Raw genomic sequence first — 27,097 nt, 5'->3', positions numbered from 1 at the left:
ATTGTGCAGAGCCATTTTCAGGAGACATCCCACAGCATAACACATGTGTGGGTGGGTCAGGCAACATGCGAAGGGCATAAAAAGCATGTCTATATTAATAAAATCCTTACAATTTTTAGATTGGTACCTGGTATTTACGCCTGGACATCTGATAAAATTTACTGAAAAATAAGAAGTGATCAAAAGATTAGGGGAAGGGTTCATCACGCTGGCAAGCCAAGATGGATTTTGAATCAAACTGACCTAGCTGAAAGTATAGATGACAACTAATGCTACCTAGGAAGAATTTGGTCAAAAGGGCCCGTTTCCAAGCATTTTTCACAATAGACCGGTATGGTTCAATCAATCAATCAGTGACACTTATAGAGCGCGCTACATACCCGTAGGGTCTCAAGGCGCTGGGGGAGGGTGGGCCCAGGGGGGGCCCAGGGGGAGCCCAGGTTGCGTGCATGGTCTGTCGGTTTGGGTGCGGTGCCCAGGGCGGGAGGCCACCAGGAGTCGTCCCGGGCGGAGGGTGAAGAGCCCAGGATGAGGACCTCCGTCTTGTCAGAGTTCAGTTTCAGGCGGCTGGTCGTCATCCACTCGGCTACCTCTTTCATCCCTTCGTGTAGGTTGGCTCTGGCGGTGGCGGGGTCGTTGGTCAGGGAGAGGATCAGCTGGGTGTCGTCGGCGTAGGAGATTATGCTGAGGTTGTGTTGGCGTGCGATGGCCGCGAGGGGGTGGTTTGGTGCTTGTGCCCGTTTGAATTGCAACTGAATCTCTCATACTAGGATTGGGCAGCTCTCTGCTCTCTCTATTCACATCCGTAAAGCTCAAATACAACTCCCAAACCTTGGTTTGCTCTCCTCACGTAATAGTGTGTGGTGATACAAACAGATAATGTTTGCCGAGGGATACAACAGTTTTCTTGACATAATTCAACCACAGGATTCTAAACCCAAAGTGACAAGCAAGACAATCAATAATAACTTCCCGGCTGAGTAATGCTTTCTTGTTGCGCCAAATTGAGATCCAGCTGCTGCCAGATCAGGTAAACGGGGTGAGGCGGGGAGGGGTGCGAGGGGGGAGGTCGACAGGCAATGGAATAGGGATAATTAAATAAATAAATAATACATATTCCATCGTCTGTCGTCTTCCCCCTCAGCCGCTCCCTGCCCCAAGCCACTGCCTCACTGTGCTTACCTGAGCTGGCCGCAGCTGTTGTAATCCAAAAGAGAAATGGGGGCACACCCCACCAGGTCTACCATGTAGGGCAAGCCCACTTCCTCATATAGGAAATGATTTGGACTACCAGGGCCTACTCCTAGCAGGTACCTGCAAAAGCGATTCTCCTTCTGTTCGAGCATGGTGCATTTCCGAAAGTCCCATGTTCCAGTCCCATAAGTTAAAACGCGTAAACATTTCAATTTATATATCTCTAGGAGGTGTAAAACAGGTTTGGCAGTGACTTTTCTTGGCCCATAATACAAAGTCCCTAGTGAGTGGTTAAAACGAAGGCAGCACCGTGAGATGCAGAGAAGAAAACTGCTTTTAGAGTCAAAGGTCACTTCAAGGTAAGGAAATTCAGTCACCCTTGTATTGGAACTTCCCTTAATAGATATGGGTCTGACCTTGATACTTTGTTGCCCACACACTATATAGTGAGTTTTAGATATATTCTTTTCGAGGTTTAAATTGCCCATAAACAGGGCAAAGTTCTTAATTAGACCTCGTAAACCATTGGGCACGCTGGAAAGCAGCACTGGATTTGTCTGCATAAAGCAGTGCTGGAGTAGGGGTGGAATTTACCTTTGGAAGGTCCATCCCCTTAGCTGATAAAAAAAGGTGTCTGATCATTCATGTATAGGAGGAACAAAATCAAGGTCAAACACATTCCTATCTGATGCCTCAGGATAGCCCAAAGGTATTGGTTCACTCTCACTCTGTACAATACCTGACCTTAGCTGATACCCCACAATGTAGTGCACATAAGAAATCGATCAAAAGCTCGGGCAAACCCATTTCAAATAATATATGCCACAATTTATAGCAATTGAAATCGTCAAAAGTACTACTTAGATCCATTAATGCAAGATATAACCATTTTTCGCAATTGTTACTTCTGATCATCAGTAAGCTCAAATTGAGGCACTGTAACTGCATTCCCAAACTTTCTCTAAATCCATATTGCACCCTATTTATGGTGCCAGGCTGCTGAATCCAAGACTCCATTCTAGACAGGATCATTTGGCTAATGACGTATAATACAAAAGCCAACAGAAATATTGGCCGGTAGCTCACACGAGGAGAGGATGGAATGCGCACTGAAACTTTTCATACACTCACCCCCTGCCACAGTACACTACAATTACAGGGGCTGTGAGCCCATGAATGTATACAATGCTTGGATGGTAACCAGAGAATGCTGATTCTGTATGTTGTCCCAGAGGATTACTGTGGTGCAGTCAAACCACCATCTGGACTTCGCCTTCTTGTGCTGGCCTTCTGAAAGGACTGCATCTCTACCTGCAAGGACCCAGTGTGCTGGCCTGAGCCAGCTTCCTGCTCGGGCCCCCAGTGATCTCCCAGGGCTTTGTGACTTGCCCTCTGTGAATTGAAACAGTGCTGGTTAGTGCTGTGTTTTCCACCCTGTTATTTTTAAACGTGTGTGCAGCGCTGTTAAGGGTCTGGGGAATGCTATTCCCTGAAATCAACCTTTGTCCTTTTACCACTGGGGAGGCCGTCTTGTGCTCCCTGGGTACTACTAACTGTGAGTGCTGCCTGCTGCACTGCCTTGGGCCTGAGTTCGGGGGTGAGCCCCTGCTGCTGCCCTTGCCATGAGGAGGTGGAAAGCAGAGTGCATGGCCCCAGCAGATTTCTGTAGGGATGAGGGAGCAGCGATGAAGACTGGCCCTGCCCTCTGGTTGCCAGAGCAATCCCCGAGTCGGACAAGTAAGGCGTCAGCAACAAAAGGTTTGGAGTCACCGTGAGGAGGATCCGACAGAGATGGCTGCAGATAGGACGCTACACCCCAGTTTTTAGTCAGCGGTGGTTGCAGTGGAGAACACTGTCAGTAAGGGCATTCTGGGGAAAACTGACTGACTGCCCAGCCAAAATACCACAGCCACTTCCCTGAGTGGACGCGGGCAGCCGGCTGGTGCTTTTCAGGGGACGGGGACTCCAGCAAGGTCCCTGTATTGCTTTGGGGGCACTTGTTGGTCAGAAGTCCGGGGAGCGTCCGTGAAGGAGGACCCCTGTTGAGGGTGGCTCTGTGTCAGTTGGAGGCCGCACTGTTGTGTTAGCAGTTGATTCACGCATTCTCTGGCAGCTGCCTTTTTCTTATTTGGCTAACTGAGGGAGACCCAGGGAGGTCTCCCCACTACCCAAGGCTGTTTGGGTGTCTCCCCACCCCCCACAATTTTTGCTTGCACATAACTAGGGGAATGGAAGTGGATTTGGTGGGATAGGGTAGAGCTCCACGGAGGATCCAGATTCCTGGATTGTAGGTCGACAGGTGGCCCAGAAGCCAACCAGGGGCCGCTCTTGGTGTTGTTTACTGTTATGTATGGTAATATGGATATGCGGGGAGAAATTCCTTTGTGTAATGCCTAACCTAACTATTGCCTTTTGTGCCCTGATCTACTATGTATGTCATGTATGCCTTGCATTGGTCAGGATCACATGCATTATTTCAGGAGTTGCTTATGTGTGCAGTGATGGAGGATTTATGATGTGTGTACTCTACAAATATTTACTTTAGTGAACTACTGGTGTTTTTATGACAATTGTCCGATTGGCAAAGTGATTGTGTAATCTATGTGACGTTATGACAATGCGAGTGGCACAGCGATTTATGTTCTAAAGTGTTTTATGTACAACACAAAGGATATTTTTATATAACCTTGTGTGGGGCCTCTTTTTGTGGTTTATCTGATGTGTCACTAGTGTGTGCATGTGTTACACAAATGCTTTACACATTTCTTCTGGGATAAGCCTGACTGCTCTGCCAAGCTACCAAGGGGATGAGCAGGGTTTATCTTAGGTGTATAACGTCCTTGCCCTGACTAGAGTGGTGGTTTTTACCTGGCTTAGGTGCATTCCCCAGCTAACCAGAAACCCCATTTCTAACAATTTGTCAATTCAATATACGGCATCAAATGTTACTGTGTCATTCAATATCCACTGGCAGGGATACCTTGTATATGCAATACAGTGCTTGAATTCATTACTCTTTCTAACTTGAAGAATATAGGACTGCTTCAATCATACAGCAGTCAAGCAAATCTTGCTGCTCTGAATCCACTGTGGCTCGAGGGAGAGGAGAGATGTCTTCAGTTCAAATGCCAGCAACTATTACAAAGGCACTTAGGAAATAACCAGCCCATTGTTTTTTAGACCATGACCAACGACAACATAACAATTTGATTCCTGACAAGAGCAGCAGAAACTTCCAAAACGATGTAGCTAGTGGTAAATAGACATTAGTAATGATAATTTCTGCACTTATATAGCACAAGCTACCATTTAATTTCACAGCACTGATAAAAGGAGTTGATTGTTACCCAAATCAATGCTACTTTCTTTATAGATCTCAGAATCAAACAAAGTGGGTGGGCATGCCATAATTCGAACCTATGATCTTCAGGCTATACACACATGAACAGAATTAATGAATGCTTTTGGAGTTATATGATAAATCAAAAATATTTTAATTGCTTCTAGAAGAAACAACAAGCCAAATTAAGCAGGCTAGCTTGATAGGGAGTGCAACTCCCTTAACTCCCCCAACCCCGCCTCCCACATAAAGAGCTAAAGATTTTGTCTGGACAGCTCTTTAACTATGGAATCTCGGGGAAAATATTCACAGCTACTTGCTTTGGCATGATCAGAACCTTACAAAAAACTATTGACTTCTTACCCACTCCCTCCAGGAAAATATTGGTACAAGCATTGATTCTTTCCCGTCTTGATTGCGGGAATTCCTTGTATCTGGGTTCACAAGAGACTGGCGCTGATCCAAAACTCGGCAGCTAGGATGATACTCAAACTACCCAAACACACATCAGCAAAAATTGCCTTGGCCTCCTTGCACTGACACTTTGTTTGGCTCATAGAGAAATACATTAGAAAGGGCCCTCATTGATCATGGAACAACTTGTACCCTACACTCCCTCAAGGACTTTAAGATCCTCCAAGGCGCAACTGTTAAAGGTTCCTCGAATACAAAGGAACAGATGGGGCAGAAGATCCTTCTTGCATCAGACCGCAAAACTTTGGAATTCAATGCCAGCAAACTTGAGAAACGAAACTAATGAGATTTGTTTAAGGAAAATGCTTAGGACGTGGCTATAACCCAACTAGCTGTTTCTCTCAGTACTAGCTCTCTAGTGGAGCCTATGAGTCACTCATCGCTGGGAAGCCTTCGGGTAGCTATACACTTTAACAATTGACAGAGCATAGCACAGAGTGCAAGACAGCCACTCAGCACTTGCATCTTGCACTTCAACGTAAACCCAGGGATAGTGCTGCCATAACCCTAGCAAGGCATGAGTATGAATTAGCCATTAAAAAAGAAAGCTGATCCTCAAGGTGGTAACTTAGGAATGTCTGATTAAAACTTGCAAAGAGAGAGATACAAAGAATTAACGTGATATTGTGAATGAGAGGAGAACGGTGGGTGTTCAGAGCAATGGGTTGGGCACCAATATTACTGCAGATAATTGGACCGATCATTCAAAACATATATAATCCTTTCAGCATGATCAGTATAACACTCAAGAAGATTATCACCCTACGTTCACCATTGACATAAGTTTTACAGTTGAAAGGTGTCCTTAGCTATCTCTTTCTGCCTCTCTAGAAAGGCACCAGGTCCTGATGGGGTGCCAATGGATCTATAATAGGAAAACATCACTTTGTGGGCCCCCATTATTACCAATGTTCTGAACATTTTAGCTCTTCATATGATTCCGATCTCCTGGCAGCTCGCTAACATGGTTCCCATATTTAAGAAAGGCAGTATCCCTGTTGCTACCGGCCATATGGCTGGGTCTGAACTGGGGTGGCAAAGTGAGCTAAATAACGATGATGAATGAAACCCAGATCTGTGACTGGGGATGAGTGTCTGAAAAGTTTCAGTGCTCCGTCCATCCTCTCCTTGTGTTTGCTTTGTGTACCCTAAATTGGCAGAGTATGCCCAGACGTTGGTCACTTGCTCACTTTGCCACTGGATTCAAGCTAGCTTGGCTGATGAGGGGTGTTACCCCAAAACCAGTTCCCGAATGCTTGTTTCTGGTCCAGGGAAGACATGGTTTGACAGTTCAGGCTTGACTTTTCCCATGAGGAACAGGGTCAAGACTGATTTGCATATGGCTGGGTCTAAACTGGGGTAGCAAAGTGAGCTAAAGAAGATGATGGATTAAACTCAGATATGTGACTGGGGATGAGTGTATGAAAAGTTTCAGTGATTCGCCCATGCTCTCCTTGTGTTTGCTTTGTTAGCTCTAAGTTGGCAGTGTAAGCCCAGATGTGGGTCCCTTGCTCACTTTGCTACTGGATTCAAGCTAGCCTGACTGATGAAGGGGGTTACCCCAAAACAGCTCCCAGGGTGCCTGTTTCGAGTCCAGGGAGACCTGGCTTGGCAATTTGGGCTGGACTGTTCCCATGAGGAATAGGGCCAAGACTGATTGGCATATGGCTGCGTCTGAATTGGGTTGGTGAAGTGAGCTAAAGAACGATGATGGAAATGCTCCTGACAGTACGGCACAGAATAAAAAGTTCTATTTAGCCTGATGCACACACCATGCTTGTTTTCTGGTGCTCACAGAGATGCTTTACATGAGCAATTCTTCTCCTTCAGACGGAGCGGAAGCCTTTCCTGACATACTCATTTGATTTTTGGTGATATTGCAGAGGATGTTAATTTAGAGCAAAATGTAACACCTTGTAATTATTTCTTTCCAATTAAATTGCTTTACAGTGTAGCTTTCACAGATTGCTACAGTCAGGTGTATTCATTGCAAAGTGCAATTCTTACTTCCTTCTTTTCAGATCATAGATTTCTTTCACAGTGTTCAATAGTCTGAGTCTGTGGCGCTCTTCCGCACTTTGTAACCCGGGGAGGAATAAAAGCATGTTTAGAGCGATGAGACCCTTTGTTATTCATTGATCCACCATGCAAACGAAGTAATAATTATACAGCTTAACTCATGTTCCTCTTTGTTGTGACATGATTTCCTCCATGGTCTCCAAAATCTTGATCTGCAATGACATTAAGTACAATACAATGACTTCAGCAATATATTCACAGTTTTGGCTTGCAGTCATTGAAGCTACAATGTGGGCGTTCTCCACCCTTTCCGAAGTGAACATTTGCATACTCACTCCTTCCGCCTGTGTCTTGACTCAGAAAGATAATGTCTTGATAAATGGCGTTAAGGAGCTTTTTGGTGTGCATTTATTATTAAGAATGTTTCTTTACTACTGCATTTTGCAGAGTAAGCGCCTCGTTCCTCATAATGAGTACAGCACTTTGCAAATGCAAATCTAAACACGTGATTCTGAAACCATAAGACGCATATTTTAACGCTCGATGAAACGCAAAGGCCCAAATTAATCGCCAGACTTGTGGTGGCGAGGCGTTGGTGGTGCGGCACCACTGCACCACCAGTCTGACGGCCCTATTACGCCTTGGGCGGTAGGACTGCCACTGCCGCCAGGGAACCACCATTCCCTGCTGGTGGCGTGGTGGTCAGAGGCTGCAATATGCTTGGCGGGATCACCGTGGTCCCGCCAAGTATATGATGAGTTTCTTCTCCGTCAGGATTTTCATGGCTTTTCCGCCACTTTGAAAACCCTGACAGAGAGGACACCTTGCACCTCTGCAACCTGTGCTTGCAGACAAGTTTCTGCACGAAATAGATTTTACAGGCCATGTCATGCAGTACCTTGTGAGGCATTCCCTTTGTGATGCCTTTTACAATATGGTATGCACTTATGTTGCAGGTGCAGTATGTGCAGGTTAGCAGGGTATGGACCATGACATCACATCAATTTTCTTAATCGGGGATATGTGCAGCAGAGGCAACCACATAGCCTGTCCCTTCATGCATAGGTGTGCAAATAAAGAGACATATGTGCAAATATGCACCAATGAATTAATTTTTAAAACATTTTCAATTCTTTGTGTATCTCTGAAGCAAAAAAACAGTTTGAAGAAACCTCTTGGTGGCTACTTCTATCTGGTGCCGAGAGGTGTTTTTTATTAATTGTTAATAAATTGAATGCAATAGAGTGCAGCAGTTAACTTTGAAAGATGTGGATGGGAACATATGTGATGGTACCTCGGACCAATGGATGCTTATATTATGCAATGGTATAGTTAGAATAGTTTTTTGCATATGTCAGAATCAATTTTGTGACATATAAAAGTATATTTATATTTTGTTATGAGACAATGTTTTCTGCGGTAGGTTCAGGGGTGCAGAGATCCAGTGACGCAGCTAGACCTTTGGCCGCCTGTGGCGGTCCCTGCGGTTGCCGCCTGATGGAGTGCTCATCTAAGAGCGGGGTTGCTGGCAATTCCTGTGCTTGCCGCCCAGCAATAGCTTCAGTTAAGAGCGGTGGGGAAGGCAGCCATCCCCAAAACTCATGCCACCCAGGGAGGATTGCCACCCCTAGCTCCCATTGCAATGCCACTACTGAGATAACTATTACACGAATACATAGGTATGAGTAACATAGATTTAATAAAATAAATATTTACAATTTAAAATCAATTACGTTTGTCTTATCAAGCAACTCAATAATCTTTGTTAAAAATGAATATTTTAAATGGGGATACACAAACATTTGGAAACATTTTTATCCTGCCCTGTTATAAATAGTGACTTCTTACTCTTTAACACTTAATCATTTTTATTGCCATTTCGTTTTTTCCTATTCTTTTTTATCTCGTGTATAATTCTTGTCAATCATTTACCCAATCAGAACAACATAGAAGAAAATAAGGAAGAGAAAAAAGTGTACAACATTCAGATCATTTGCAAAAACATTGACCACTACAGTTTGTGCAAACACTGGAGAGACCAATAATGACCTCTCTCTTTATAGACAACAGAAAAGTAGAGCAGACCACATCTCAAAATCACTAGTTGAGAAATCATGGAAGGCAGCATGGTTGACACATACTCTTAACCCCAGATCCCTAAGAAAGCTACAATCAATATTAACTGTTATGATCTAGGTTAAGGACAGAAATATACCCGAATGTGATCAGACCTTTAACAAAAAAGGTCAAACGAAACACCACCTTTAAGGTCAAAGCTCCTCCAACTCACATATATTCCAACCAGTCATCAACAAACAGATACCTCTACATCCCACGATCCATGTGTCTGCTCACAACATTTAACACAAGCAACATACCACAATGATTTCATCCACCTCTGGTCCCCCTAGGAAGAAACCACATCGCTGCAGGGGGCCATCAATTGTCTAAAACCTTAAATATACCTTAAATAAGATTTGACTGCCAGGGTGAAAAGCACCTGAAGAAAGGATACTGTTATCAATTGAAGAGAAGGCACAGCTTAGGTTTATATTTCTTTGGCATAAAATAGTGAATGTCCAAGCATTTTGATGTTTGCGTTCAACAGCTTTTTGAAGTATCATGGTAAGCTGTGATAAAGATTCACATTTTTATGGAACTTATGTTTTCAAACTTTTCTTCTGTGTTTGTCCATTTTCATATTTCTCATTTTATCGGAATTTGTGTGTAAATTACTAAAGGTATAACACATATTTTTCTTCACAATAAATTACACATAAAATATGGACTTGTGCTTTGATAAGTATAGAGTGTTCAACTGTAATTTACATTGCAAACATGCATATTTGTATTACCATCTTGTTAAACATAAATTACGATGTGTATTAAGCTTCAATTGTAATTAAACCAAAAGGTTCACACAGCTGTGAATCGTAGTGTTAGTGTAAGAAAAATGATTAAAATACATTTATTTGGCACCAAAGTTAACCAGAACGTAAATTTCTGGGTTTGATGATTAAAAACTGGAAAGTAGACTGCTTAAAGTCAGCTTTCATATGTTAAAATAAGCAAACATGTAAACGGGAACCTTACCTATAATAATTCATGTTTAATCTGCACTATTACAGTGAAGTGATGCAGATGGAATGGAATGCTTTGTGTCCCTCTTCCCTTAGGAAATAATCTATTTGCATTTATGTTATTTGAAAGCAAACGAGTATCTCTTTGTAACTATTTAGTTCAGTCCAATTTCTAGTATATCTTTTGTAGACGTTGTTTGTTGACAGGGCTGTGGTCTTTTAAATGAAATCCCAAGCTAATCAGTATTGTCACCCTTCAAAGAATGCTATGGCAAGTATCAGATAGGATTAGGAACATAAGATAGCAAAAGAAAATCAAGCAGATGTGTACCAACATCACTCCCCAACATTTTTATTTAATTTAGTTTAAGAACAATATGTTTATTTAACTAGAAAAAAAATGTTTTAGTTAAATATTATTGTAAGTTCATTTTATTTATGTACTTCATATGTAGAACAAAAAACGCAAGAGCAATATTAAATTAGTTTTGAATTAAAACTTTCAATAATTGAAATATATGAAGTTACATTTAATTAAATAATTTTTCGAAGTTAAAATTCATAAATTAATTCCCACCTAAAGAAAAATAAATATTTGTAATGTGTATTAATATATATTAAAAGAATGTTATAGAATTAGGTACAAAGAATTACATTATTTTAAAAAATATTGTTATATCCTTTCAAAATTAGAAATAGATGATTAAAAGTTTTATAATTAAATTATGAAAATGTATTTAAAAAAATGTATAACCTTAATGTATAGTTATTTAAATGTTATCTATTTTAAATATTTCAATCTGGCATTTCCTATGGGATTTTATTTTAAGTGCCTACCTCCATTATTTTGTATGGGGGGGTGTTACAGTACCAGTATTTGGCGATGTGTAGCGCTAGACTTACTACTGCTTTTTTGTTTTGTTTTTTGTAACTCATACTCAGAGTTTTTGAATTCCAAACAGTAGTAGACGTATGCCAAAGTGTAAACTTACACAGAAATGTAAGTTACATTTGTGAATGAGGCCTATAGTCTGCAGGGGTTCAAGTACTATGAGAGAGTACCTTCAAACTCCCCCAAAAAGAAGAATAACATGCACATGTTCTTTTTTACTGGCCATGCCCTCTGTAATGCCAATCCAGAGGTGTAGATTTAGGTGTAACAGGAATAATCATGAACATCTAGAAAATGCGCTGTTTTCCCTGGCATAAGCAAGCAGGTATTCAGTATACTCCTCATACTTACTGAATTCCCTTGATTTTGTGTATGAGGCCACATCAGAAAAGCATGTACTTAAATTAGATTTTAATACCTGGCATAACAAAAGTATCAAGGAATTCGAGGGGTCAAGAACACAGCTGCTTGCACTAGAAAACTCAATTTACAATAAAGCTATGCCTTGCAAGAAGTCAACATTTCTAAACCTGATGTCAATATATGCTGGCCCTCTCTGCTGCAGATGTGAACACACAAATGTATTTCTTGTTCCATAACCTGAACATGGCTGGTACTGTCTGTTCACTTACCTGTGTGGACCAGAGGGACAACCAGTTCTCTTTGCTGTGTTTTTTTTGGTTTGTTAAAAATATATCCATTTTGTGAGTAAAATGAAAATCTGAAAACTTTACAATCGGTAAGAGCTCATTTTGCTTTCATACATCAAGAAGGTATCCATCTTCAATAAAGCTGTTGTAAAGTCGTACCCAGTGTGCAAAGCGTGTTACTGTATGACAAATGTATGTCATTTTCTTAGCTGTACCTTCTATTGAAATGAAATGTAAAGGGTGCTATTAAATGACGTTGTTGGGATATTTCGTTTTTCTACTGAAAGATTCCAGTTAACACCAAAGCTGTTCAAGTGTTTTTATTTTTTTTTTAAAGTTTTTTTTAGTGAGGAACATATCAGCATAATAGAACAAATATATTCAAATATCTTTTGATAAATAGTTACACCATTGTTAAAATATAACAAGAATAAATGACCTGGTGAGCTAACTAAGGGCCTCATTATGATAGCATTCGGACTTTTGTGGTTCCCGAGCATTTTATATGTCACGTTTTTATGTCCTAGCTGGTCGAAAAAGAGGATATCCTCTTAAATGCCTATTATTAAAATATATACATTTCCGGAGGTGAAATGCGAAATGGCTCTCCTTCACAATAACAGTGAACATGCGATGTTGAGAAGTTCAAGTGGTGTCTTAGAAAAATAGGGAATTTTCCGTTCTTGCTACATGAGAGGTATAGTTTGTGCTGCTATATTAACAATCATATGTCTAGCCTTGACTGATAGTTAATTGGCTTAACCATTGATTGTCGTTTTTTTTAAATATTTTTCTAAAATCTTTAAACCCAAAGATTAACGAGCATTGAAAAATCAATAGGTTTGCCATTTGCATGTTGCATGCAGACAGGTACACAAAAAACAGGCATAAATACATAGATAATACATTTATGCATAAGCGGTGATCCAGTGACAAAATACAGAAGAGTTTGTTATGTTTTGTAATGTACCCCAATATAGGTTTGGGTAGTCACCTAACCTTACACCTACATTTTCCCCAGTCATTGTACTGCATAACGGTTTTTGGTATTGACCTTTTACCTAGTTAGGTACTGCATAAAATATTGTGTGGATTTCTCTGAAAACTAGCCTCATTAATTATGCATGAGGATTCTTAGAACTACAGCAGGATTACCATCTTCTGCATAATAACTATGTTTAAGGGTCATCCCTTACATCATCCTCGGCCAGCATGACACAGTAAGGTAGAACCCTGAGGGTACCTTTTGGCTATATATATATACACCATATCTTTGCTGGGGCAGGCAGAGGAGAAAAGACTTACATGCTGACACACTGACGCGAGACGCTGAGGTTCCTGCTCGTAGACACTCCAGCTCGCAGTGGTCTGACATCCCTCGCGGCGTGTCCATCTCGAGACCAAGACGGGGTCCCACAGTCTCTCTTCATGTAATGGGATGCCTTCAGCCTAGGGGGATTCTTGGCTCTACACCTACATACATGCTACGTACACTTAGGTGCATCTAGTTAGGAGTGCATCGTAGGAGTATGTATTATTATTGTCATGTATTTTTACACCTGCCTGTATTCAGTATTTTTGCACTATGATGAAAATCTACCATCCATTTACCCTATTGGTGCTTATAATCCTTTACATCTGTTTCTGTCTTATGGCTGTTTCAGCACTCCTATTTTACACTAGAATAACACTGGTTCAAAAATTCTTTATTGAAAAACGTCCCCACTGTTTATTCTGTGTTACTGTCCGAGACAAAGTGGGCCCGAGTGACTAAGTGAAAAGTACTGTACTGGTTCCACGATCCCTGATGGGACAGGGTTGTCATGTTCAATAGTTGCCAGGAAAGATTCTTTCCTTGACAATAGAAGTTTATAGTAGCACTGTGAGCTAGCTGGTATACAGGCGAACATACCCAGTAGGGGGTGTCTGGAATCAGTCTGGACACCATTTCCACAGTCTTTGTTGTCTAAACGCGCAGATCCTATTTATCCTTATAAGAACTACACAACATAGCGCCGCCAACATTGGTTTGGCTCTTATTTAACAGTCAAATCTGAGTAGTTCAGTCGTACTTTTCTCAGAGACCCCTACTCACATTTACCAAGAGACATCTGGAGTGGGAAGGGAACAATCCACCGCAGCTGAATAGGTATATCCTATGGATTGGCTGTAGGTTTATTCAAGCTTGAAGGATAATAGTTTCCTATTGTGCATAAAATATTATCTCAGTTTCCTTGAAACTTTTTCAACAATGGCGGTGAAGACATCGCTGTGCCAGCACTACATGCAAATGAAGTGAAGGAAGAAGAGAAGGAAGGTGAAATAAACATTTTAAAAAATGTCAGGACTGCCCTTGCTTTTTTTTTCCAAGTTAAAGTTTTATTTAGGGCCCATGCGCTGCCTCATTACAGTACTTCAAATCTCTGTACATTTACTTTGTTAAAACACAGTCTGCATTTTCTAGTACAAAAAGAAAACTAAAATTGTTCCAGGAATGTAATGTAGATAAAGTCAACTTAAATAATTAAGTGCACCTTAATTACTGCTGCACTGCAGTAGTTTCTGTATTTCCTTGAAGACTTCTTAAATAACTATCCTGTCTTCTGAACACACAATATAAAGAGTAATTGAACATGTGACATTTGTTACTGGGTGTATCCTGCTGGCATTGGATAACCTATCAGAGATGGAGCAGGTGTGGATGTTGGTGCCTGAGCAGGCGCAGCTGGGGTAGCATAACTGTATTGCTGGTTCATTCCTGGCTGCTGGTTCATGCCAGCTTGTTGGTTCATGGTAGGCTGCTGGTTCATGCCAGCTTGTTGGTTCATGGTAGGCTGCTGGTTCATGCTCGCTTGTTGGTTCATTCCCAGCTGGTTCATTCCAGGTTGCTGGTTCATTCCCAGTTGCGGATTCATGCCAGGCTGCTGCTGGTGGTTCATGCCATTAAGCAAATTTCTGAATTGCTGGTTACCAAATCCATTCTCATATGTGCCTGTTTGATTAGCAGGCTGGAAACCACCTTGACCGCTGTTGGCTCCAAAGCCATTCCCAATGCTTTTGCCATTTGCGTAGTTTGGAGCACCAAAACCATTCTGAGGTTTTGAGTTGAAGTCTCTTTTTGGTCCACTGCTGCTAAATCCATGATTGAAATTATCCCTATCCCTAATGCTACTACTGAAGCCACCACCCCTTCTGCCTGTTGAATATCTTTCACGTCGATCATCCCTCATGACTCTTCCAATTCGGAAATGACCTCCTTCAGCCAGTTGCAGCAACTTGGGGTTGATTTGCTGATTAGCATCTTGTAGAACAGCAATTAGGTCATGGGCTTGCTTTGCGTTGTTGGGTGTAAAAAAAGGTGTAAGCTGTACCAGTTTTTGCTACTGCGGGCAGTTCTCCCAATTCTATGAATATAGTCCTCTGATGAATTAGGGTTGTTATAATTGATGGCAAATTTCACATCTTCCACATCTAAACCTCTCGATGCAACATCTGTAGCAATCAGAATTGGAGCTTTGCCGTGTTTGAATTATTTTAAAACCCAGTCTCGCTCCTGCGGGCTCTTGTCATCATGAATACCCATTGCCAGCCATCCATCTCTCCTCATTTTTCTGGTATGCTCATCACACCGTTACTTGGTTTCCGTAAAAATGATGGTCTTGTTCTCCTTCTCGCTCATAATTTCCTCCATCAACCTCAGAAGCTTCTCATCCTTTTCGTTATCTGCACACACATCCACGATCTGAAGAATATTATGGTTTGCACTCAATTCCAAAGCACCTATGTTGATGTGAATGTAATCTTTCAAGAAGTCCTCTGCAAGTTGTCTAACTTCTCTTGGCCATGTAGCACTCCACATTAAGGTCTGTCGATCAGGTCTAATCTGGTCCACGATTCTCCGGACATCTTTTGAGATTGGTTTTGCCCACTTCTAGAAAGTCTATTAATATTCCTGGGGTTGCAAAGCAGATTTCAACACCTCTTTCCAAGTCCCGAATCTGAGGAACTTTTGGAGCACCACCATAAATACAGGTTGACTTCAAACGACAAGCTCTCCCATAGTCAGCGGCAACTTGCTTGACCTGCTGTGCAAGTTTGCGTGTTGGTGCCAGCACCAAAACGAATGGCCCATCGCCGCACTGAAGGAATAGTTGATGATTTATGTGTATAATGCCAGGTAACAGATAAGAAAGTGTTTTCCCCAATCCGATTTGAGCCACTCCAACCATATTGAGCCCACTTAATGCAGCTGGAAAATCTTGCGCCTGAATAGTTGTAGGTTCAGTAAAATTCAGCAGGACAAATTCAGGGGTCTGTAACTTAAATAACTCCACAAATGCTAAATGCAGTGATAGGTAAAATGCCCCCTAAACGTGAGCAAATGCCATGGGAAAGCTCAGAAAATAACAGTTAGAGGCAGTGTTTCCACACATAAGCTCTCAAGAAAAACATAGAACAATCTGCTTGCCAATGGGGATAGCTCCCCGGATAGAGGATTGTACATCTTGGGGTACAGTTTTTGCTGCCTTATATACCATACATACCAGAACTCATGGTAGCAGTGATACCAGATGTAGTAAGACAAATACATACAGAGTATGGAGCAGAACCTGCTCTGAACTTAGGGATGATATTGCTAGGAAATGTTGCCCGGGTATCAAGTATTATATTAGCAAACATAAAAGGGGAGGCAGCAGTAGTGGGAATACGCCAATGACTGAGGGATTTCACTCCTTTACAACAGGAGCGTTAATTACCTAAAATTATCGAAGATACATATTCCGAATTAGGTATAGATAATTTGGGAGCTAAAGCATCAAACTCTCTACTCATGGGTGGACCTGAAAATGATAACACCAAGCAAGCACCTGATTCTTCCAAGAATTAATGGGACAATAAAAAACAAAAAAATAGAGGGATTAGATCACAATCAAGGTGTGGTTCTCCTCAACAGGAGTCCTCCGAAAGGAGGCACAACCTTAGTAATCATGATAACATTTAAAAACCTGGCAGGTATCAGATACACATTACTCTTGTTCCTTTCAGGGTTCATCAAAAAACTCGGAGAGGGAAGGACGGTTAGAACACAGACAAGAAGAATGGACAAAGTCCAGAGATACACAGCATACTTCATGCTACAATTTAAAAAATGAAGATAAACCAAAATCAAAACCTCCATTTAAAATGAAATAGGTAGCAGGTCTTAAAGTTAGACATGCCAAGGATACTGATGACTCAACTTCTGAAAGGGAATGGGCTCTGACGATGCTAGACAGCGCAGCAGAAGTAAAAATAGCTCACCGGAGCCTGATGGAATTTCTGGTGAAAGAGGTGTTCAATGAACACATTACGGTGAAAACATCTGATATTAGGGTAAGTGTGCCACACCTGTTATATGAAATAACACTCCTAATGGAGGGGAACAAACCAAGAAAAATTAAAGGTCTCTTTTGAGAGAAACTTGCTTATGGCTATGACATCCTTTTGGCTGAAAAATACATGCGGTGGCCCAGCAGGTCGAGGATTCCTTCTACCCGTTTTCAGCCATTATGAAGTTTTACAGGGCTCCACATTGTCGATCTCAATGAGTTTAACTTGATGTACTGTAATCCTGCGTCACTACCGGTCGCTTCCGACACACGAGGATCTTTGCCGTGCGGCGCATTGCCGGGCCGGTCTGAACGCCACCATAAATACTCGGGATTGCTGATCAGACATTTGTCACTATAATGCTCATCTAAGGATCAGGTTATTTTTTGAGATTTAAGATCCCAGTGCTTAGCACGACTTGCCAGTGACTTGTAAGGCAATTGGCCTTGTATCTCCGAAACCTATGCGGAGCACGTGATGAGGTAATCATGTTGATTGCATCTCAAGATTGAGCCCCCCTTTTTTGCTGTATCAAATTGATCGATTTATAAACATTAAGGAAAGTTCTGCCTATATAGAACCATATCTACTGCGCCCTGACGAAGAAACTGTGGACTCAGGTCCTACTCCGAAACGCATGTCGGTGCCTCCTTTTGTTGTAGTGTTGTGTGTGCATTTTTTTTGTATTTCAATCACTGTAATGTTTTGTCCAATGTGCTTCATTGTAGTTTAGTTGTGTATGGTATACGTGACGCATGTGAGGATGTGTGGTGCTATTAGATGGATGAATGAAATTTGGATTTCGGGGTCATTGTAGATAAACAATCTACAGGCAAGTTTGTAGATACTGCCACTCTCTTTGGGCCAGTGACTCCTCCACAGCTGAGATTGTTTACTGCCATGGCATGATCTGACTTGACTCCATCAATATTGGTCACCTGGTATGTAAACCCAGGTAAAAGCTGTTCTGAGGGGACTAATCTCTGTGTCACCATGGTGATACTAGCCCCTGTGTCCCTATAGGCCACAGCTGTCTGACCATTGATGTGGGGCTGCTGTCTGTACTTGCCCAAGGTATTGGGTCAAGTAGTGAAATTGACAAACCCCATGCCACCCTCACAGACTAGAGTTGCTGTAATGGGGGACCTGGTTAGGCCCTCACACGAGCATGCATCTTAGCAGCAGGAAAGACTGTAAACATATACACGGACAGCCAGTACGCTTTCGGGGTGGTTCACCATTTCGGGCTCCTGTGGAGGGAAAGAGGATTCCTGACCTCGCACGGCACACCCATCCTACACGGAGATCTAGTTTCCGCCTTAACTGAAGCAGTCCTCCTCCCCAAGCAGCTAGCAGTAATTAAATGCCAAGCACATAAGAAAGTGACGGACATTATTGGGCAGGGAAATGCACTAGCTGACGTTACTGCCCGAGCCACAGCCGAAGACAGAACTGCAACACGAATGTATGTGACTAGGTCACAAGCTGAGAAATGGACAGACGCTAGGGCCACTATAAGAGACATCCAACTGACGAGTACATCACACAAACTGACTGAATGGGCTCGGGTGGGACTGAAAGACGACGAAGGCTGCTGGAGGACAAAAGACAGAGACAAATGGCTGCTACCTAACGCCTATCTGATCCCCATATTGACCATGGCACACCTACCCGCACACATAGGATCCGCTCCCATGACCGAACTGATTGCTAGGGTATGGCATAACGGCAAGATATCAGACTCAGCAAAACGCCTAGTGCAACAATGCATTGTATGCCTGCAACACAACCCAGGGAAAAGGACAGTAGTACCACGGGGAGGGTTTAGAGTCCCCGACCATCCCTTTGATATCCTCCAAATGGATTACATTCAACTAGAAAGGTCCCATGGTCTAAAATACGTTCTAGTCATTGTGTGCGCCTTCAGCAAATGGGTGGAAGCATACCCCACTCGTGACAATACCGCCGCTGCCACAGGAAAGGTATTGCTGAAGGAATTCTTCCCCCAATACGGCCTTTGTAGAGTTTTATGGAGCGACAATGGCCCCCATTTCATAGCTGAGGTCATCCAACACATACTGAAGGGGCTGGGAGTAAAACAAAAGTTCCATGCCGTTTTCCACCCCCAGTCAGCGGGCCTGGTAGAAAGGCACAACGCCACGCTGAAATTGAAACTGGCCAAAATAGTCGCCTCCACTGGGCTGAAATGGCCCGAAGCCCTTCCACTGGCATTGCTATCCATGCGCTCCACCCCAACCAGACACCAATTGACCCCGTACGAGGTTGTTTTCGGCAGGCCGATGAATATTTGGGGGGCCCCGAAGCCAACAACCACTAATGATGTCCCGGACATACTCATGTCCGACTATTTGTGTAAATGATGAGCGAACTAACTGTTATCCACCAACAGGTGCAGCAAGCCATACCAGATGTATCCAGGGGCCCAGGACACGATATCAAACCCGGGGACTTCGTCCTGATTCAGAACTTCCAGAGGTCGAAGAGTTTGGAACCCCGGTGGATGGGCCCCTGGGAAGTCTTAATTACCACCCGAACTGCACTTCGCGTGGAAGGAAAGAAAAACTGGCTCCACTCTCACCACTGCACGAATAGCACCGACACTAGCAACAAAAGAAGACGTGGACACCCAAGAAGAGCTCCTGACCAAAGATCAACCAGCCCGGAGTTGTTACCCTGAAACAGAGACACTTGAACTAACAGAGTTTCCAGACCCCACAGTGCCGTCCAAAGAAGGGTACAACTTGCGACGAAAGGAGAGTGCTCTGACAAAGCAGGCCACTAACTAAGTCAAAAGTCTCAGAGCGGTAGCCAACACTACAAAGGCTACCAGGAGAAACGCTAGACAAAAGTATGTGGTCCTGCCAGTCACCGATCCTCTTGAAGGTGATGGATGCTCCCGGACATCCAAAGAACCGCCGCAACGACACCAAGACAGATCCACAGCAGAAACACAATCATACTCCTCACAGCATCTCTTGCCAGTCTCTTACTAATGGTCATAGTCTGGATCATCGAAGAGAGTGCTCCTGCTTACCAAACACTGATACCGACCATGCAACCCACCACTGAAAAGGAACACCATCTGGTTTCACTGGCACCACGACTGCGAGAGCGACGCAAACAGTTCTGGAACAATTCTTTTGTACAGTTGTTGCACCAACACAATCTTGCCGCAAATGCCACAAACTGTTAGATCTGTGGGCTGCTCCCACATGCCACTGAACACTCCATTCCTTTCATCCCTTCACCCTTCTCTGTTCATGGGTCCTGCCTCGCCTGGTTAATGCTCCTGCAAGAGAGCTACAAAGACAATGCCACATCGATTGGGACAATGAAACAATTCTATAATGAGTTCTGGCTGAACAAAACTGGAAGAACGACTGCTCCATTTTGTCCTCTCACTTCAAACGCAACTTTCCCAATGAACATTCCTGCCAAAGAACGTGTGGAAATGCAAATACTGAATAACCCAGCCAGACCAACTTTCTCCTTTCTAAAGAAAAGAACAGCTGCAACCACAGCTGTAGCCCAATCTTTAGTAAGCGTCCCAGGTCTTATCTGCATCAAAGGGCATGGGACTGAAATCGTGGGCCACAGCACTTGCAAGATAACAAGAACACTGAACACGCCAAACCCCCTTCATTTGTTGCATTACCTAACATGTACTTCATCTGTGGTTCAAAAGCCTACACCTGGCTCCCAAAAGGCTGGGGGGCGCACATGCTACATCGCTTTTGTTCTGCCTCCAACCTACACTGCACCTGCCGGACACCACTGACAAAGGCGATCCGGAGACACTTTGGGGTCCGATGACAAACAGCCGGGCCATTCGACGCCTGACTCAGGCAGTAGAGACAGCTCTAAACATCACAGCCGGCATCTTCACCAATAACACCGCTGAACTTCAAGCGGTCCGCCTGTTGGCTTTGCAGAATCGCCTTGTTTTAGAAGTTGTACTGGCAGACCCCGGAGGGGCATGCCACATCATCAGTGCCAGCTGTTGCACTTTTGTCCCTAATGGCTCGCCTTCTGTCTATAAGGCAAATGAACACCTTCACAAACTGGCATCAGAGATCCACCAAGAACAAGAGACTTGGACATTTTGGGAGCTGGTTTTAGGGCATATTAAAATATTGGGGTTGGAAACTGTTGATGATCATCTTGGTACCAGTTTTCATAATATGTGGGTGCTGTTTGGGGATACAATGCATACCGCCCTTGTGTTCTCTATGTCTGTACTCTTTGGCCCACATGCATCAAGCATTTTTGAAATCGCAAACGGTGCGATTCCTTAAAATCGTCCGTTTGCGATTCCAAAAATGCTTTTTTGGATGCATCAAGCAATTTTAGAAATCGCAACATTTTAGCAATTTCTAAAATTTGCGATTTCTTAAAAGCAATGCATGATTACTTTTAAAATTGCGAAATCGCAATTAGGGGGTCAAATTTACCGAGTGGTTGAACCACTCGGTAAATTTGCAAAAAGTGTTTAAAACGCTGAAAATGCATTTTTTTGAACATTCATGTTATGGGCACACATGTCCTTAGGACATGTGTGTGTGAAACATGATGCGAAAAATACATTTCAGCGGTGCATGGGAGTGTCCTTTGGACCCCCCCTGCACCCATGAAATGCATTAACAAATTGCGATTTTCAAAGTGAAAATCGCAATTTGCTAATGCCTTCCCATTGCTTCCTATGGGCCTTTTGTCCCATAGGAACCAATGGGAATAGCGAATTCGCAAATTGTATTTCGGTAATTTATGCGATTCGGTAAAAATTGAGATTTTTACCGAATCGCATAAATTTACCGAAAATAATCATGCATCCCGTTTTGCGAATTCTAAAATGCGAATCGCTATTTTTCGCACTTTAGAACTCGCAAAATCCCGGGATGATGCATGTGGGCCTTTGTGTCCAAAGACTCTAGATACTCGCATAGAACAAATTAATGCAATGTATGACACAGATATACAGAATATCATGGGGATTGAAATAGATTAGCAAGATGTCTTGGAATGTTCAAAGGGGCGACTGTTGAAAAATAATCGACAGATGTGAACATCGCCGGCGCCATCTTGCCTAACAAGAGCCACCGTATGCACGTAAACGGCACCCATTTTAGATACCGCGGCCATTTCGTGTGTTGCCGATCACCAGCGCGTCACCCTGACCTCAGAGTCATCCCCCGCACTCTGCAAACCCCCAAGCACACATGCTAGAGTCATAAAGCATCCTCAGCACAACCCAGCCCCGGAGCCACTTCCCGTGCCTAACGCCCATGTCCTTTCATCCCCCTCGCACGAACAGGCCCATCGATAACCTCCTCCCCTGCACCTGGCTGTTTGATCCGGTCCCAGGCAATAACCAGCCCCTGCAGATACAGTTTATTACCCCCGTACAGTAGAAACTAGCTCCCCATCAAAGGGGTCAGAATTAATCAATGACACAACCCTCTTAGTTCTGACCGATCCTGCATACTTCAGACCCTGCCGGAATGCCCAGCTGCGCAATAACAATCACCTGCTGAGACCAGGGTGGGGGACATTGCTGTTGGGTGTGTGTGGGAACAAGTTGGAAGCGGGGATTCCGGGGATGTAATAAACCACTTTTAGGAATGTGTTACCCTGCAATAAACAGTCAAGATTGTATATAAAAGGCTATGCCACAGAGGTACAGTTAGAGCACCTCGACAAGACATTTTGTTTGTCCGAATTGACGTGTTCTCCTCCAGAGAAATAAACCTGTTCATCGCTTTCCAGATATCCAGCGCCTGCCTCTTTATTTGATTAAGCTAATAATCGAGTAGATCAGAGGCGATTAACGCTAAAGCAGTGATTGATGATAACTACAGAAAATCTGCTTTTCTACATTGCCTCACTGGGATTTAAAGCGGCTCTGGGCACAGAGTGGCGTGTCAGGAACAGGGGGAGCCTGGGAGCTGGAGTCCGCTACGGCTCCTGTGGACTGCACTCACCCCGATGTGAATGGCAGCAGCAGCGATAAGAGATGGTGATTCCCGTATCACAATGAGAATCTCAATAATTTCGACATTCAGGCAGCAGTGGGTCAGTCAAAATGGTAAGGTTTTCATCTCCTTCTTGTGATTATGGAAGTTATTGAAAAGTATGCATGAATTTAGAAAGTTGTCACATAACGGAATCTCTCTTCTATACCTGGTCAATATACCAGGCTATATGTTCAGCTCAACACCCTGCAATTTTACTCCCGTCACACTCTCCAGTGGAGTTCTAGGTTGTAACTAGACCACTTGGCATAGGGAGGGATGTAGTTGCACATATTGTTCTCCCCAACTTGAAGACCCTTCTGCACAGAAGCAGAGACCTTTTATGACCCACCCTACTGAGGCAGATATCAGACAGAGCATATATTGTCCCCGCTGCAAAACCACCAGCATAGGACAAGCAAATAGCTGATCTTACTCTGGAGATTTACTCCTGCTGACACTGTAATTTCATCATAGTAAACAATGCCAGTAACTGGTAGCACTCATTTCCTAGATGACGGCTCCTACGAAAATTATTTCACATGCCTCAGTGGTGGGTGGCCTGAGAGGGGCATTGTGTGTGTATCCCACCATTGTTGTACGTTACAAATTACTGTCTGCCATTACGTACCTTCTGCAATAGAATCTATGGACGTAATGAATGTTCTTTACGTTTTGGAAACACACTTGTTTATGTTTCCTATATTCAAGCTCACAGTGTTTTCGCCTACACGACACGTGGATTTATCGTTTCAATACTCACTGCTCTATGATGTTTATTTTAATAGTTATATGAAATATCACTGTGAAAAACTGACAAATTGGGCTTTGTGGGCTGTTAACATAATTAAATTGGTTTTCCCATATAAATATATGGGGGGGAAATGTGCTAAAGGGCATACACAGGCAGTAGAGATCAATAAGATAAAAGCTCGCTACTGGTCATCTTGGTAATTTGCAGGTCAAATGTTTGGATCACGGCAAGATAAACCCATCCTTATGTAGTTGGTAAATTAAGTGACATTATAGTGAGTAACAATGTTTATTTACAGTGCTTCAGAGCTTAAATCAGTTGAGGGGTTGGGCTAGACGTGAGTTTCTTTCTTCACACCTTTAACTTTGAATAACCCTAACTAAGCATCCCACAGAGCCTTCAGCCACGCTTACAGAAGTTATGAGCGCCTACTTGAAATAACTGTGTTTTGAACAAGGCACAGTGGCTTTATTTTTACCGTTTTTGTGAATACTGGCCGGAAGTACTTAACCTAAACATCTTATTTATTGATCCATCTGCTAATGTAATCAAATTTAAAAAGATATCCAGAGACCATGCCCCAATGTAAAGTAGACCCTTGGGCTTTCAGTAAGAATAAAATTCACAAAGGATGTCTGGATTTATATAGGTGCATGCATACTTTGAGACAATATGATCATTAAAATGCTCTCAGAAACGTAAAGAACATATGCTCATCAGGTTTAATCACTTTTCAGATTTTACGGTTACAGGTGCAAAACAAAGACTGTATTGTCAAATACCTATTTACAGTTTATCTAAAAAAGAATTACAATCAAACAAGCAATTATTATATCATTGCCACAAGTTAATATCCTGCATAGTTTTTCGTTTTTATTCTTACTAATATAAATTGTGATTCTAACTATATTAGTATTCTGAATTTGGGAGATGTTACTTTATGGCATGTTTAATTATATTTCATGTTATAGTATTTGAAATTATATGAATTATGTAACAATTAAATAAAAATAAATACAATGTATAGAGAAGTTGTTTGTATTGAAGATAGCAGGAGATATTTTTGGGATAAGGAGCTGCCTTTCACCTCTCCACTTCAGTCACTTGACCAGTGTCAACTTTACATGGATTGCAGCAACTTCTGCTAATACTGTCTCAGGATTACATGTTTGGCATTGGAATCAATAATTCTGCAAGGAATCTCCTATTGAACAAGCAGTGGCAAGGCAATAGATTTGGAGTGGGCTGTCTTTTGGTTTTGTCAATGCTTGTTTTGACATGGTTTTGTGTAACCTTGGAGCATATTTACAATAAAATGGTGCAGCATGGTGCTCCAGGCAAGTTTGCTGCGCCAAGCTGGGTCTGTTAAAAAACAGTATTCACCCCTCTGCTCTCCCCTGCGCTGACGCTAAAACAGCAGCCGTGCGCCAACGCAGGCACCTTGCACCATGTTGCAAGGGTGCCTGCGTTGCAAGGATGATTCTTGTTGTGCAGGAAGGGACACCTTTCCTTCACAAAAACAAACATTAATGGGATTTTGCTCCTTCTGTGTGCTGCACAATGCAGCACACATGGAAAGAGTAAAAAGAGAAAAGACGAGAAATAAAACTAAATCCCCTCATTTTGCCACTTTAATGTCTCCCTTGGAAAGGTATTCGTTTTTGGTGCTGCCTCAGATTCATGAATTTGGGGCAGTGTTAAAAGTGACGACATCCCCCTTTGATACCGAGTACTGCGTGAAAGAGAGCCATAATTACAAGGTCGTATGAAGCCACACAAAGTGGCTTTGCATGGCCTTGTGAATGCATGCAGTGCCACTGGAGCATCCAAAAAAGTGAAGCTCCGATGGCACTAGGTTCTTGTATATATGGCCCCTTGTTTTTGGGAAACTGCTGAGCCCTTACTAATATTAACAGAAAAAACAATGACTGAAAGCAAAACTGTGTTTTTGGTCTCAAAAAGCACACCTCGCCATAGTAGTCTCTGGCACTGAAGGGACATACTTTGAATGTAGTTGTGTTGTTAGTGAAAGAACAGAATGTGGTCACTTACCGTGAAGTTAGCAAAAGACTGAATCGGGCTGACTGCCTTCCCCATGTCATAATCTATAATGTGTGGAAGAAAAATGCGAATGATGCAATAACAAAGCAACTCAAAGATGAGTGGGTGAAAACCCATAGAAGTCATATATGATGTACCTAAATTTAGTAAGATGAAAAGGCATTGGCTAACGCAGACCAACAAAATTGGTTTATACGAGGCCACGCATTCAGAAATAACTAGGTAGTGCAGACAGGTCTTCTGCCCTCCCTCTTCCATGCCATTGTGTCTGTCCCCTTTGAAGCCTGGAAATTGAAGTTGATGTTTCAGCAACATCTTTAAGAGGTTTGTGTGACACCGGGCTTTCAAGGAAGAATATGTGAAATGTCATAGCTACAAACAAGCATCTCATTAAGAAGTTGGATTAGATAAACTAGTTGGATTAGGCACATGACAGTCTGTGTCTCATAGATCACTCAGCTAAGATAGGTAGCCTACACCTGATTACAAAGTATATAAAGCTAAATAGATATATCCTGTAATGTAGGTGAAGATTTCCTTAACAACCCTGAAGTTCAATGCAAGAGTAAAATAACATCCTTTGTGAAGTTGACTTGGATTCTGTAGCTTGTCTGTCAGAATGTCGGCGCGGCATCTATACTGGCATTTGTAGTATTACTTGTAATTATTTTTAACTTACAGTGCATTGGAACTAAGCGACCCCCTCGTCAAGGAGACAGGATAGCCTGTGCAGCCTGACAAGGGGTTTAGTTATTCTTTATTTGACTGGTTTCTGTGAAATCCTAGTGCCCATATAGTGTCACTACGGTAAAGGCAATATTGGCATGAAAACTGCTACAATTAATCTTAGCAAATTGAGCAGGGCCTTGGTCAGCAGGCATCAGCCCACAGCAGAGATAAAAGATCCAGAGTTCCAAATTGGAAAAAATGGTAAGAAAAGAAAGAAGATGTATGTATATAGTATTGATATAGCTGGAATCTAGCCAAAAGGCAATCAAAGAGCTGTACAATGTCAAAGACAAGCCTAACGTCAGCAAGTAGGAGAAGAGTAAGCTGGGTTGTGGATGTTTCCTAAATTTGAACAACTGTAGAGTAGTCTTGATGTACACAAGGATGTTGTTCCAGGTCCTAGGTTCATAGATGGAAAAAGTCTGGCATCTTGTTCTTTTCTTTTTTACACTTCTTAGTTTGCCGTATGGCGGTATACCTGTTGTAGGTGTGTTTGGATCCCCTG

At 42.6% G+C, this 27,097-nt stretch overlaps 1 protein-coding gene and 1 pseudogene across 1 annotated transcript in view; one reads left to right on the top strand and one right to left on the bottom strand.

Moving 5' to 3' along the window:
• GABBR2 (gamma-aminobutyric acid type B receptor subunit 2) overlaps positions 1–27,097 on the top strand; it is a 1,712,046-nt gene that overhangs the window by 1,167,050 nt on the left and 517,899 nt on the right. The window lies entirely within an intron of this gene.
• Positions 14,142–25,899, bottom strand: LOC147722928 (putative ATP-dependent RNA helicase DDX5 pseudogene; annotated as a pseudogene).

This window comes from Lissotriton vulgaris, chromosome 4_1 (assembly GCF_964263255.1).
Source record: "Lissotriton vulgaris chromosome 4_1, aLisVul1.2, whole genome shotgun sequence".
NCBI classification, from domain to species: Eukaryota; Metazoa; Chordata; class Amphibia; order Caudata; family Salamandridae; genus Lissotriton; species Lissotriton vulgaris.
This window is presented reverse-complemented; position numbering and strand designations above follow the sequence as displayed.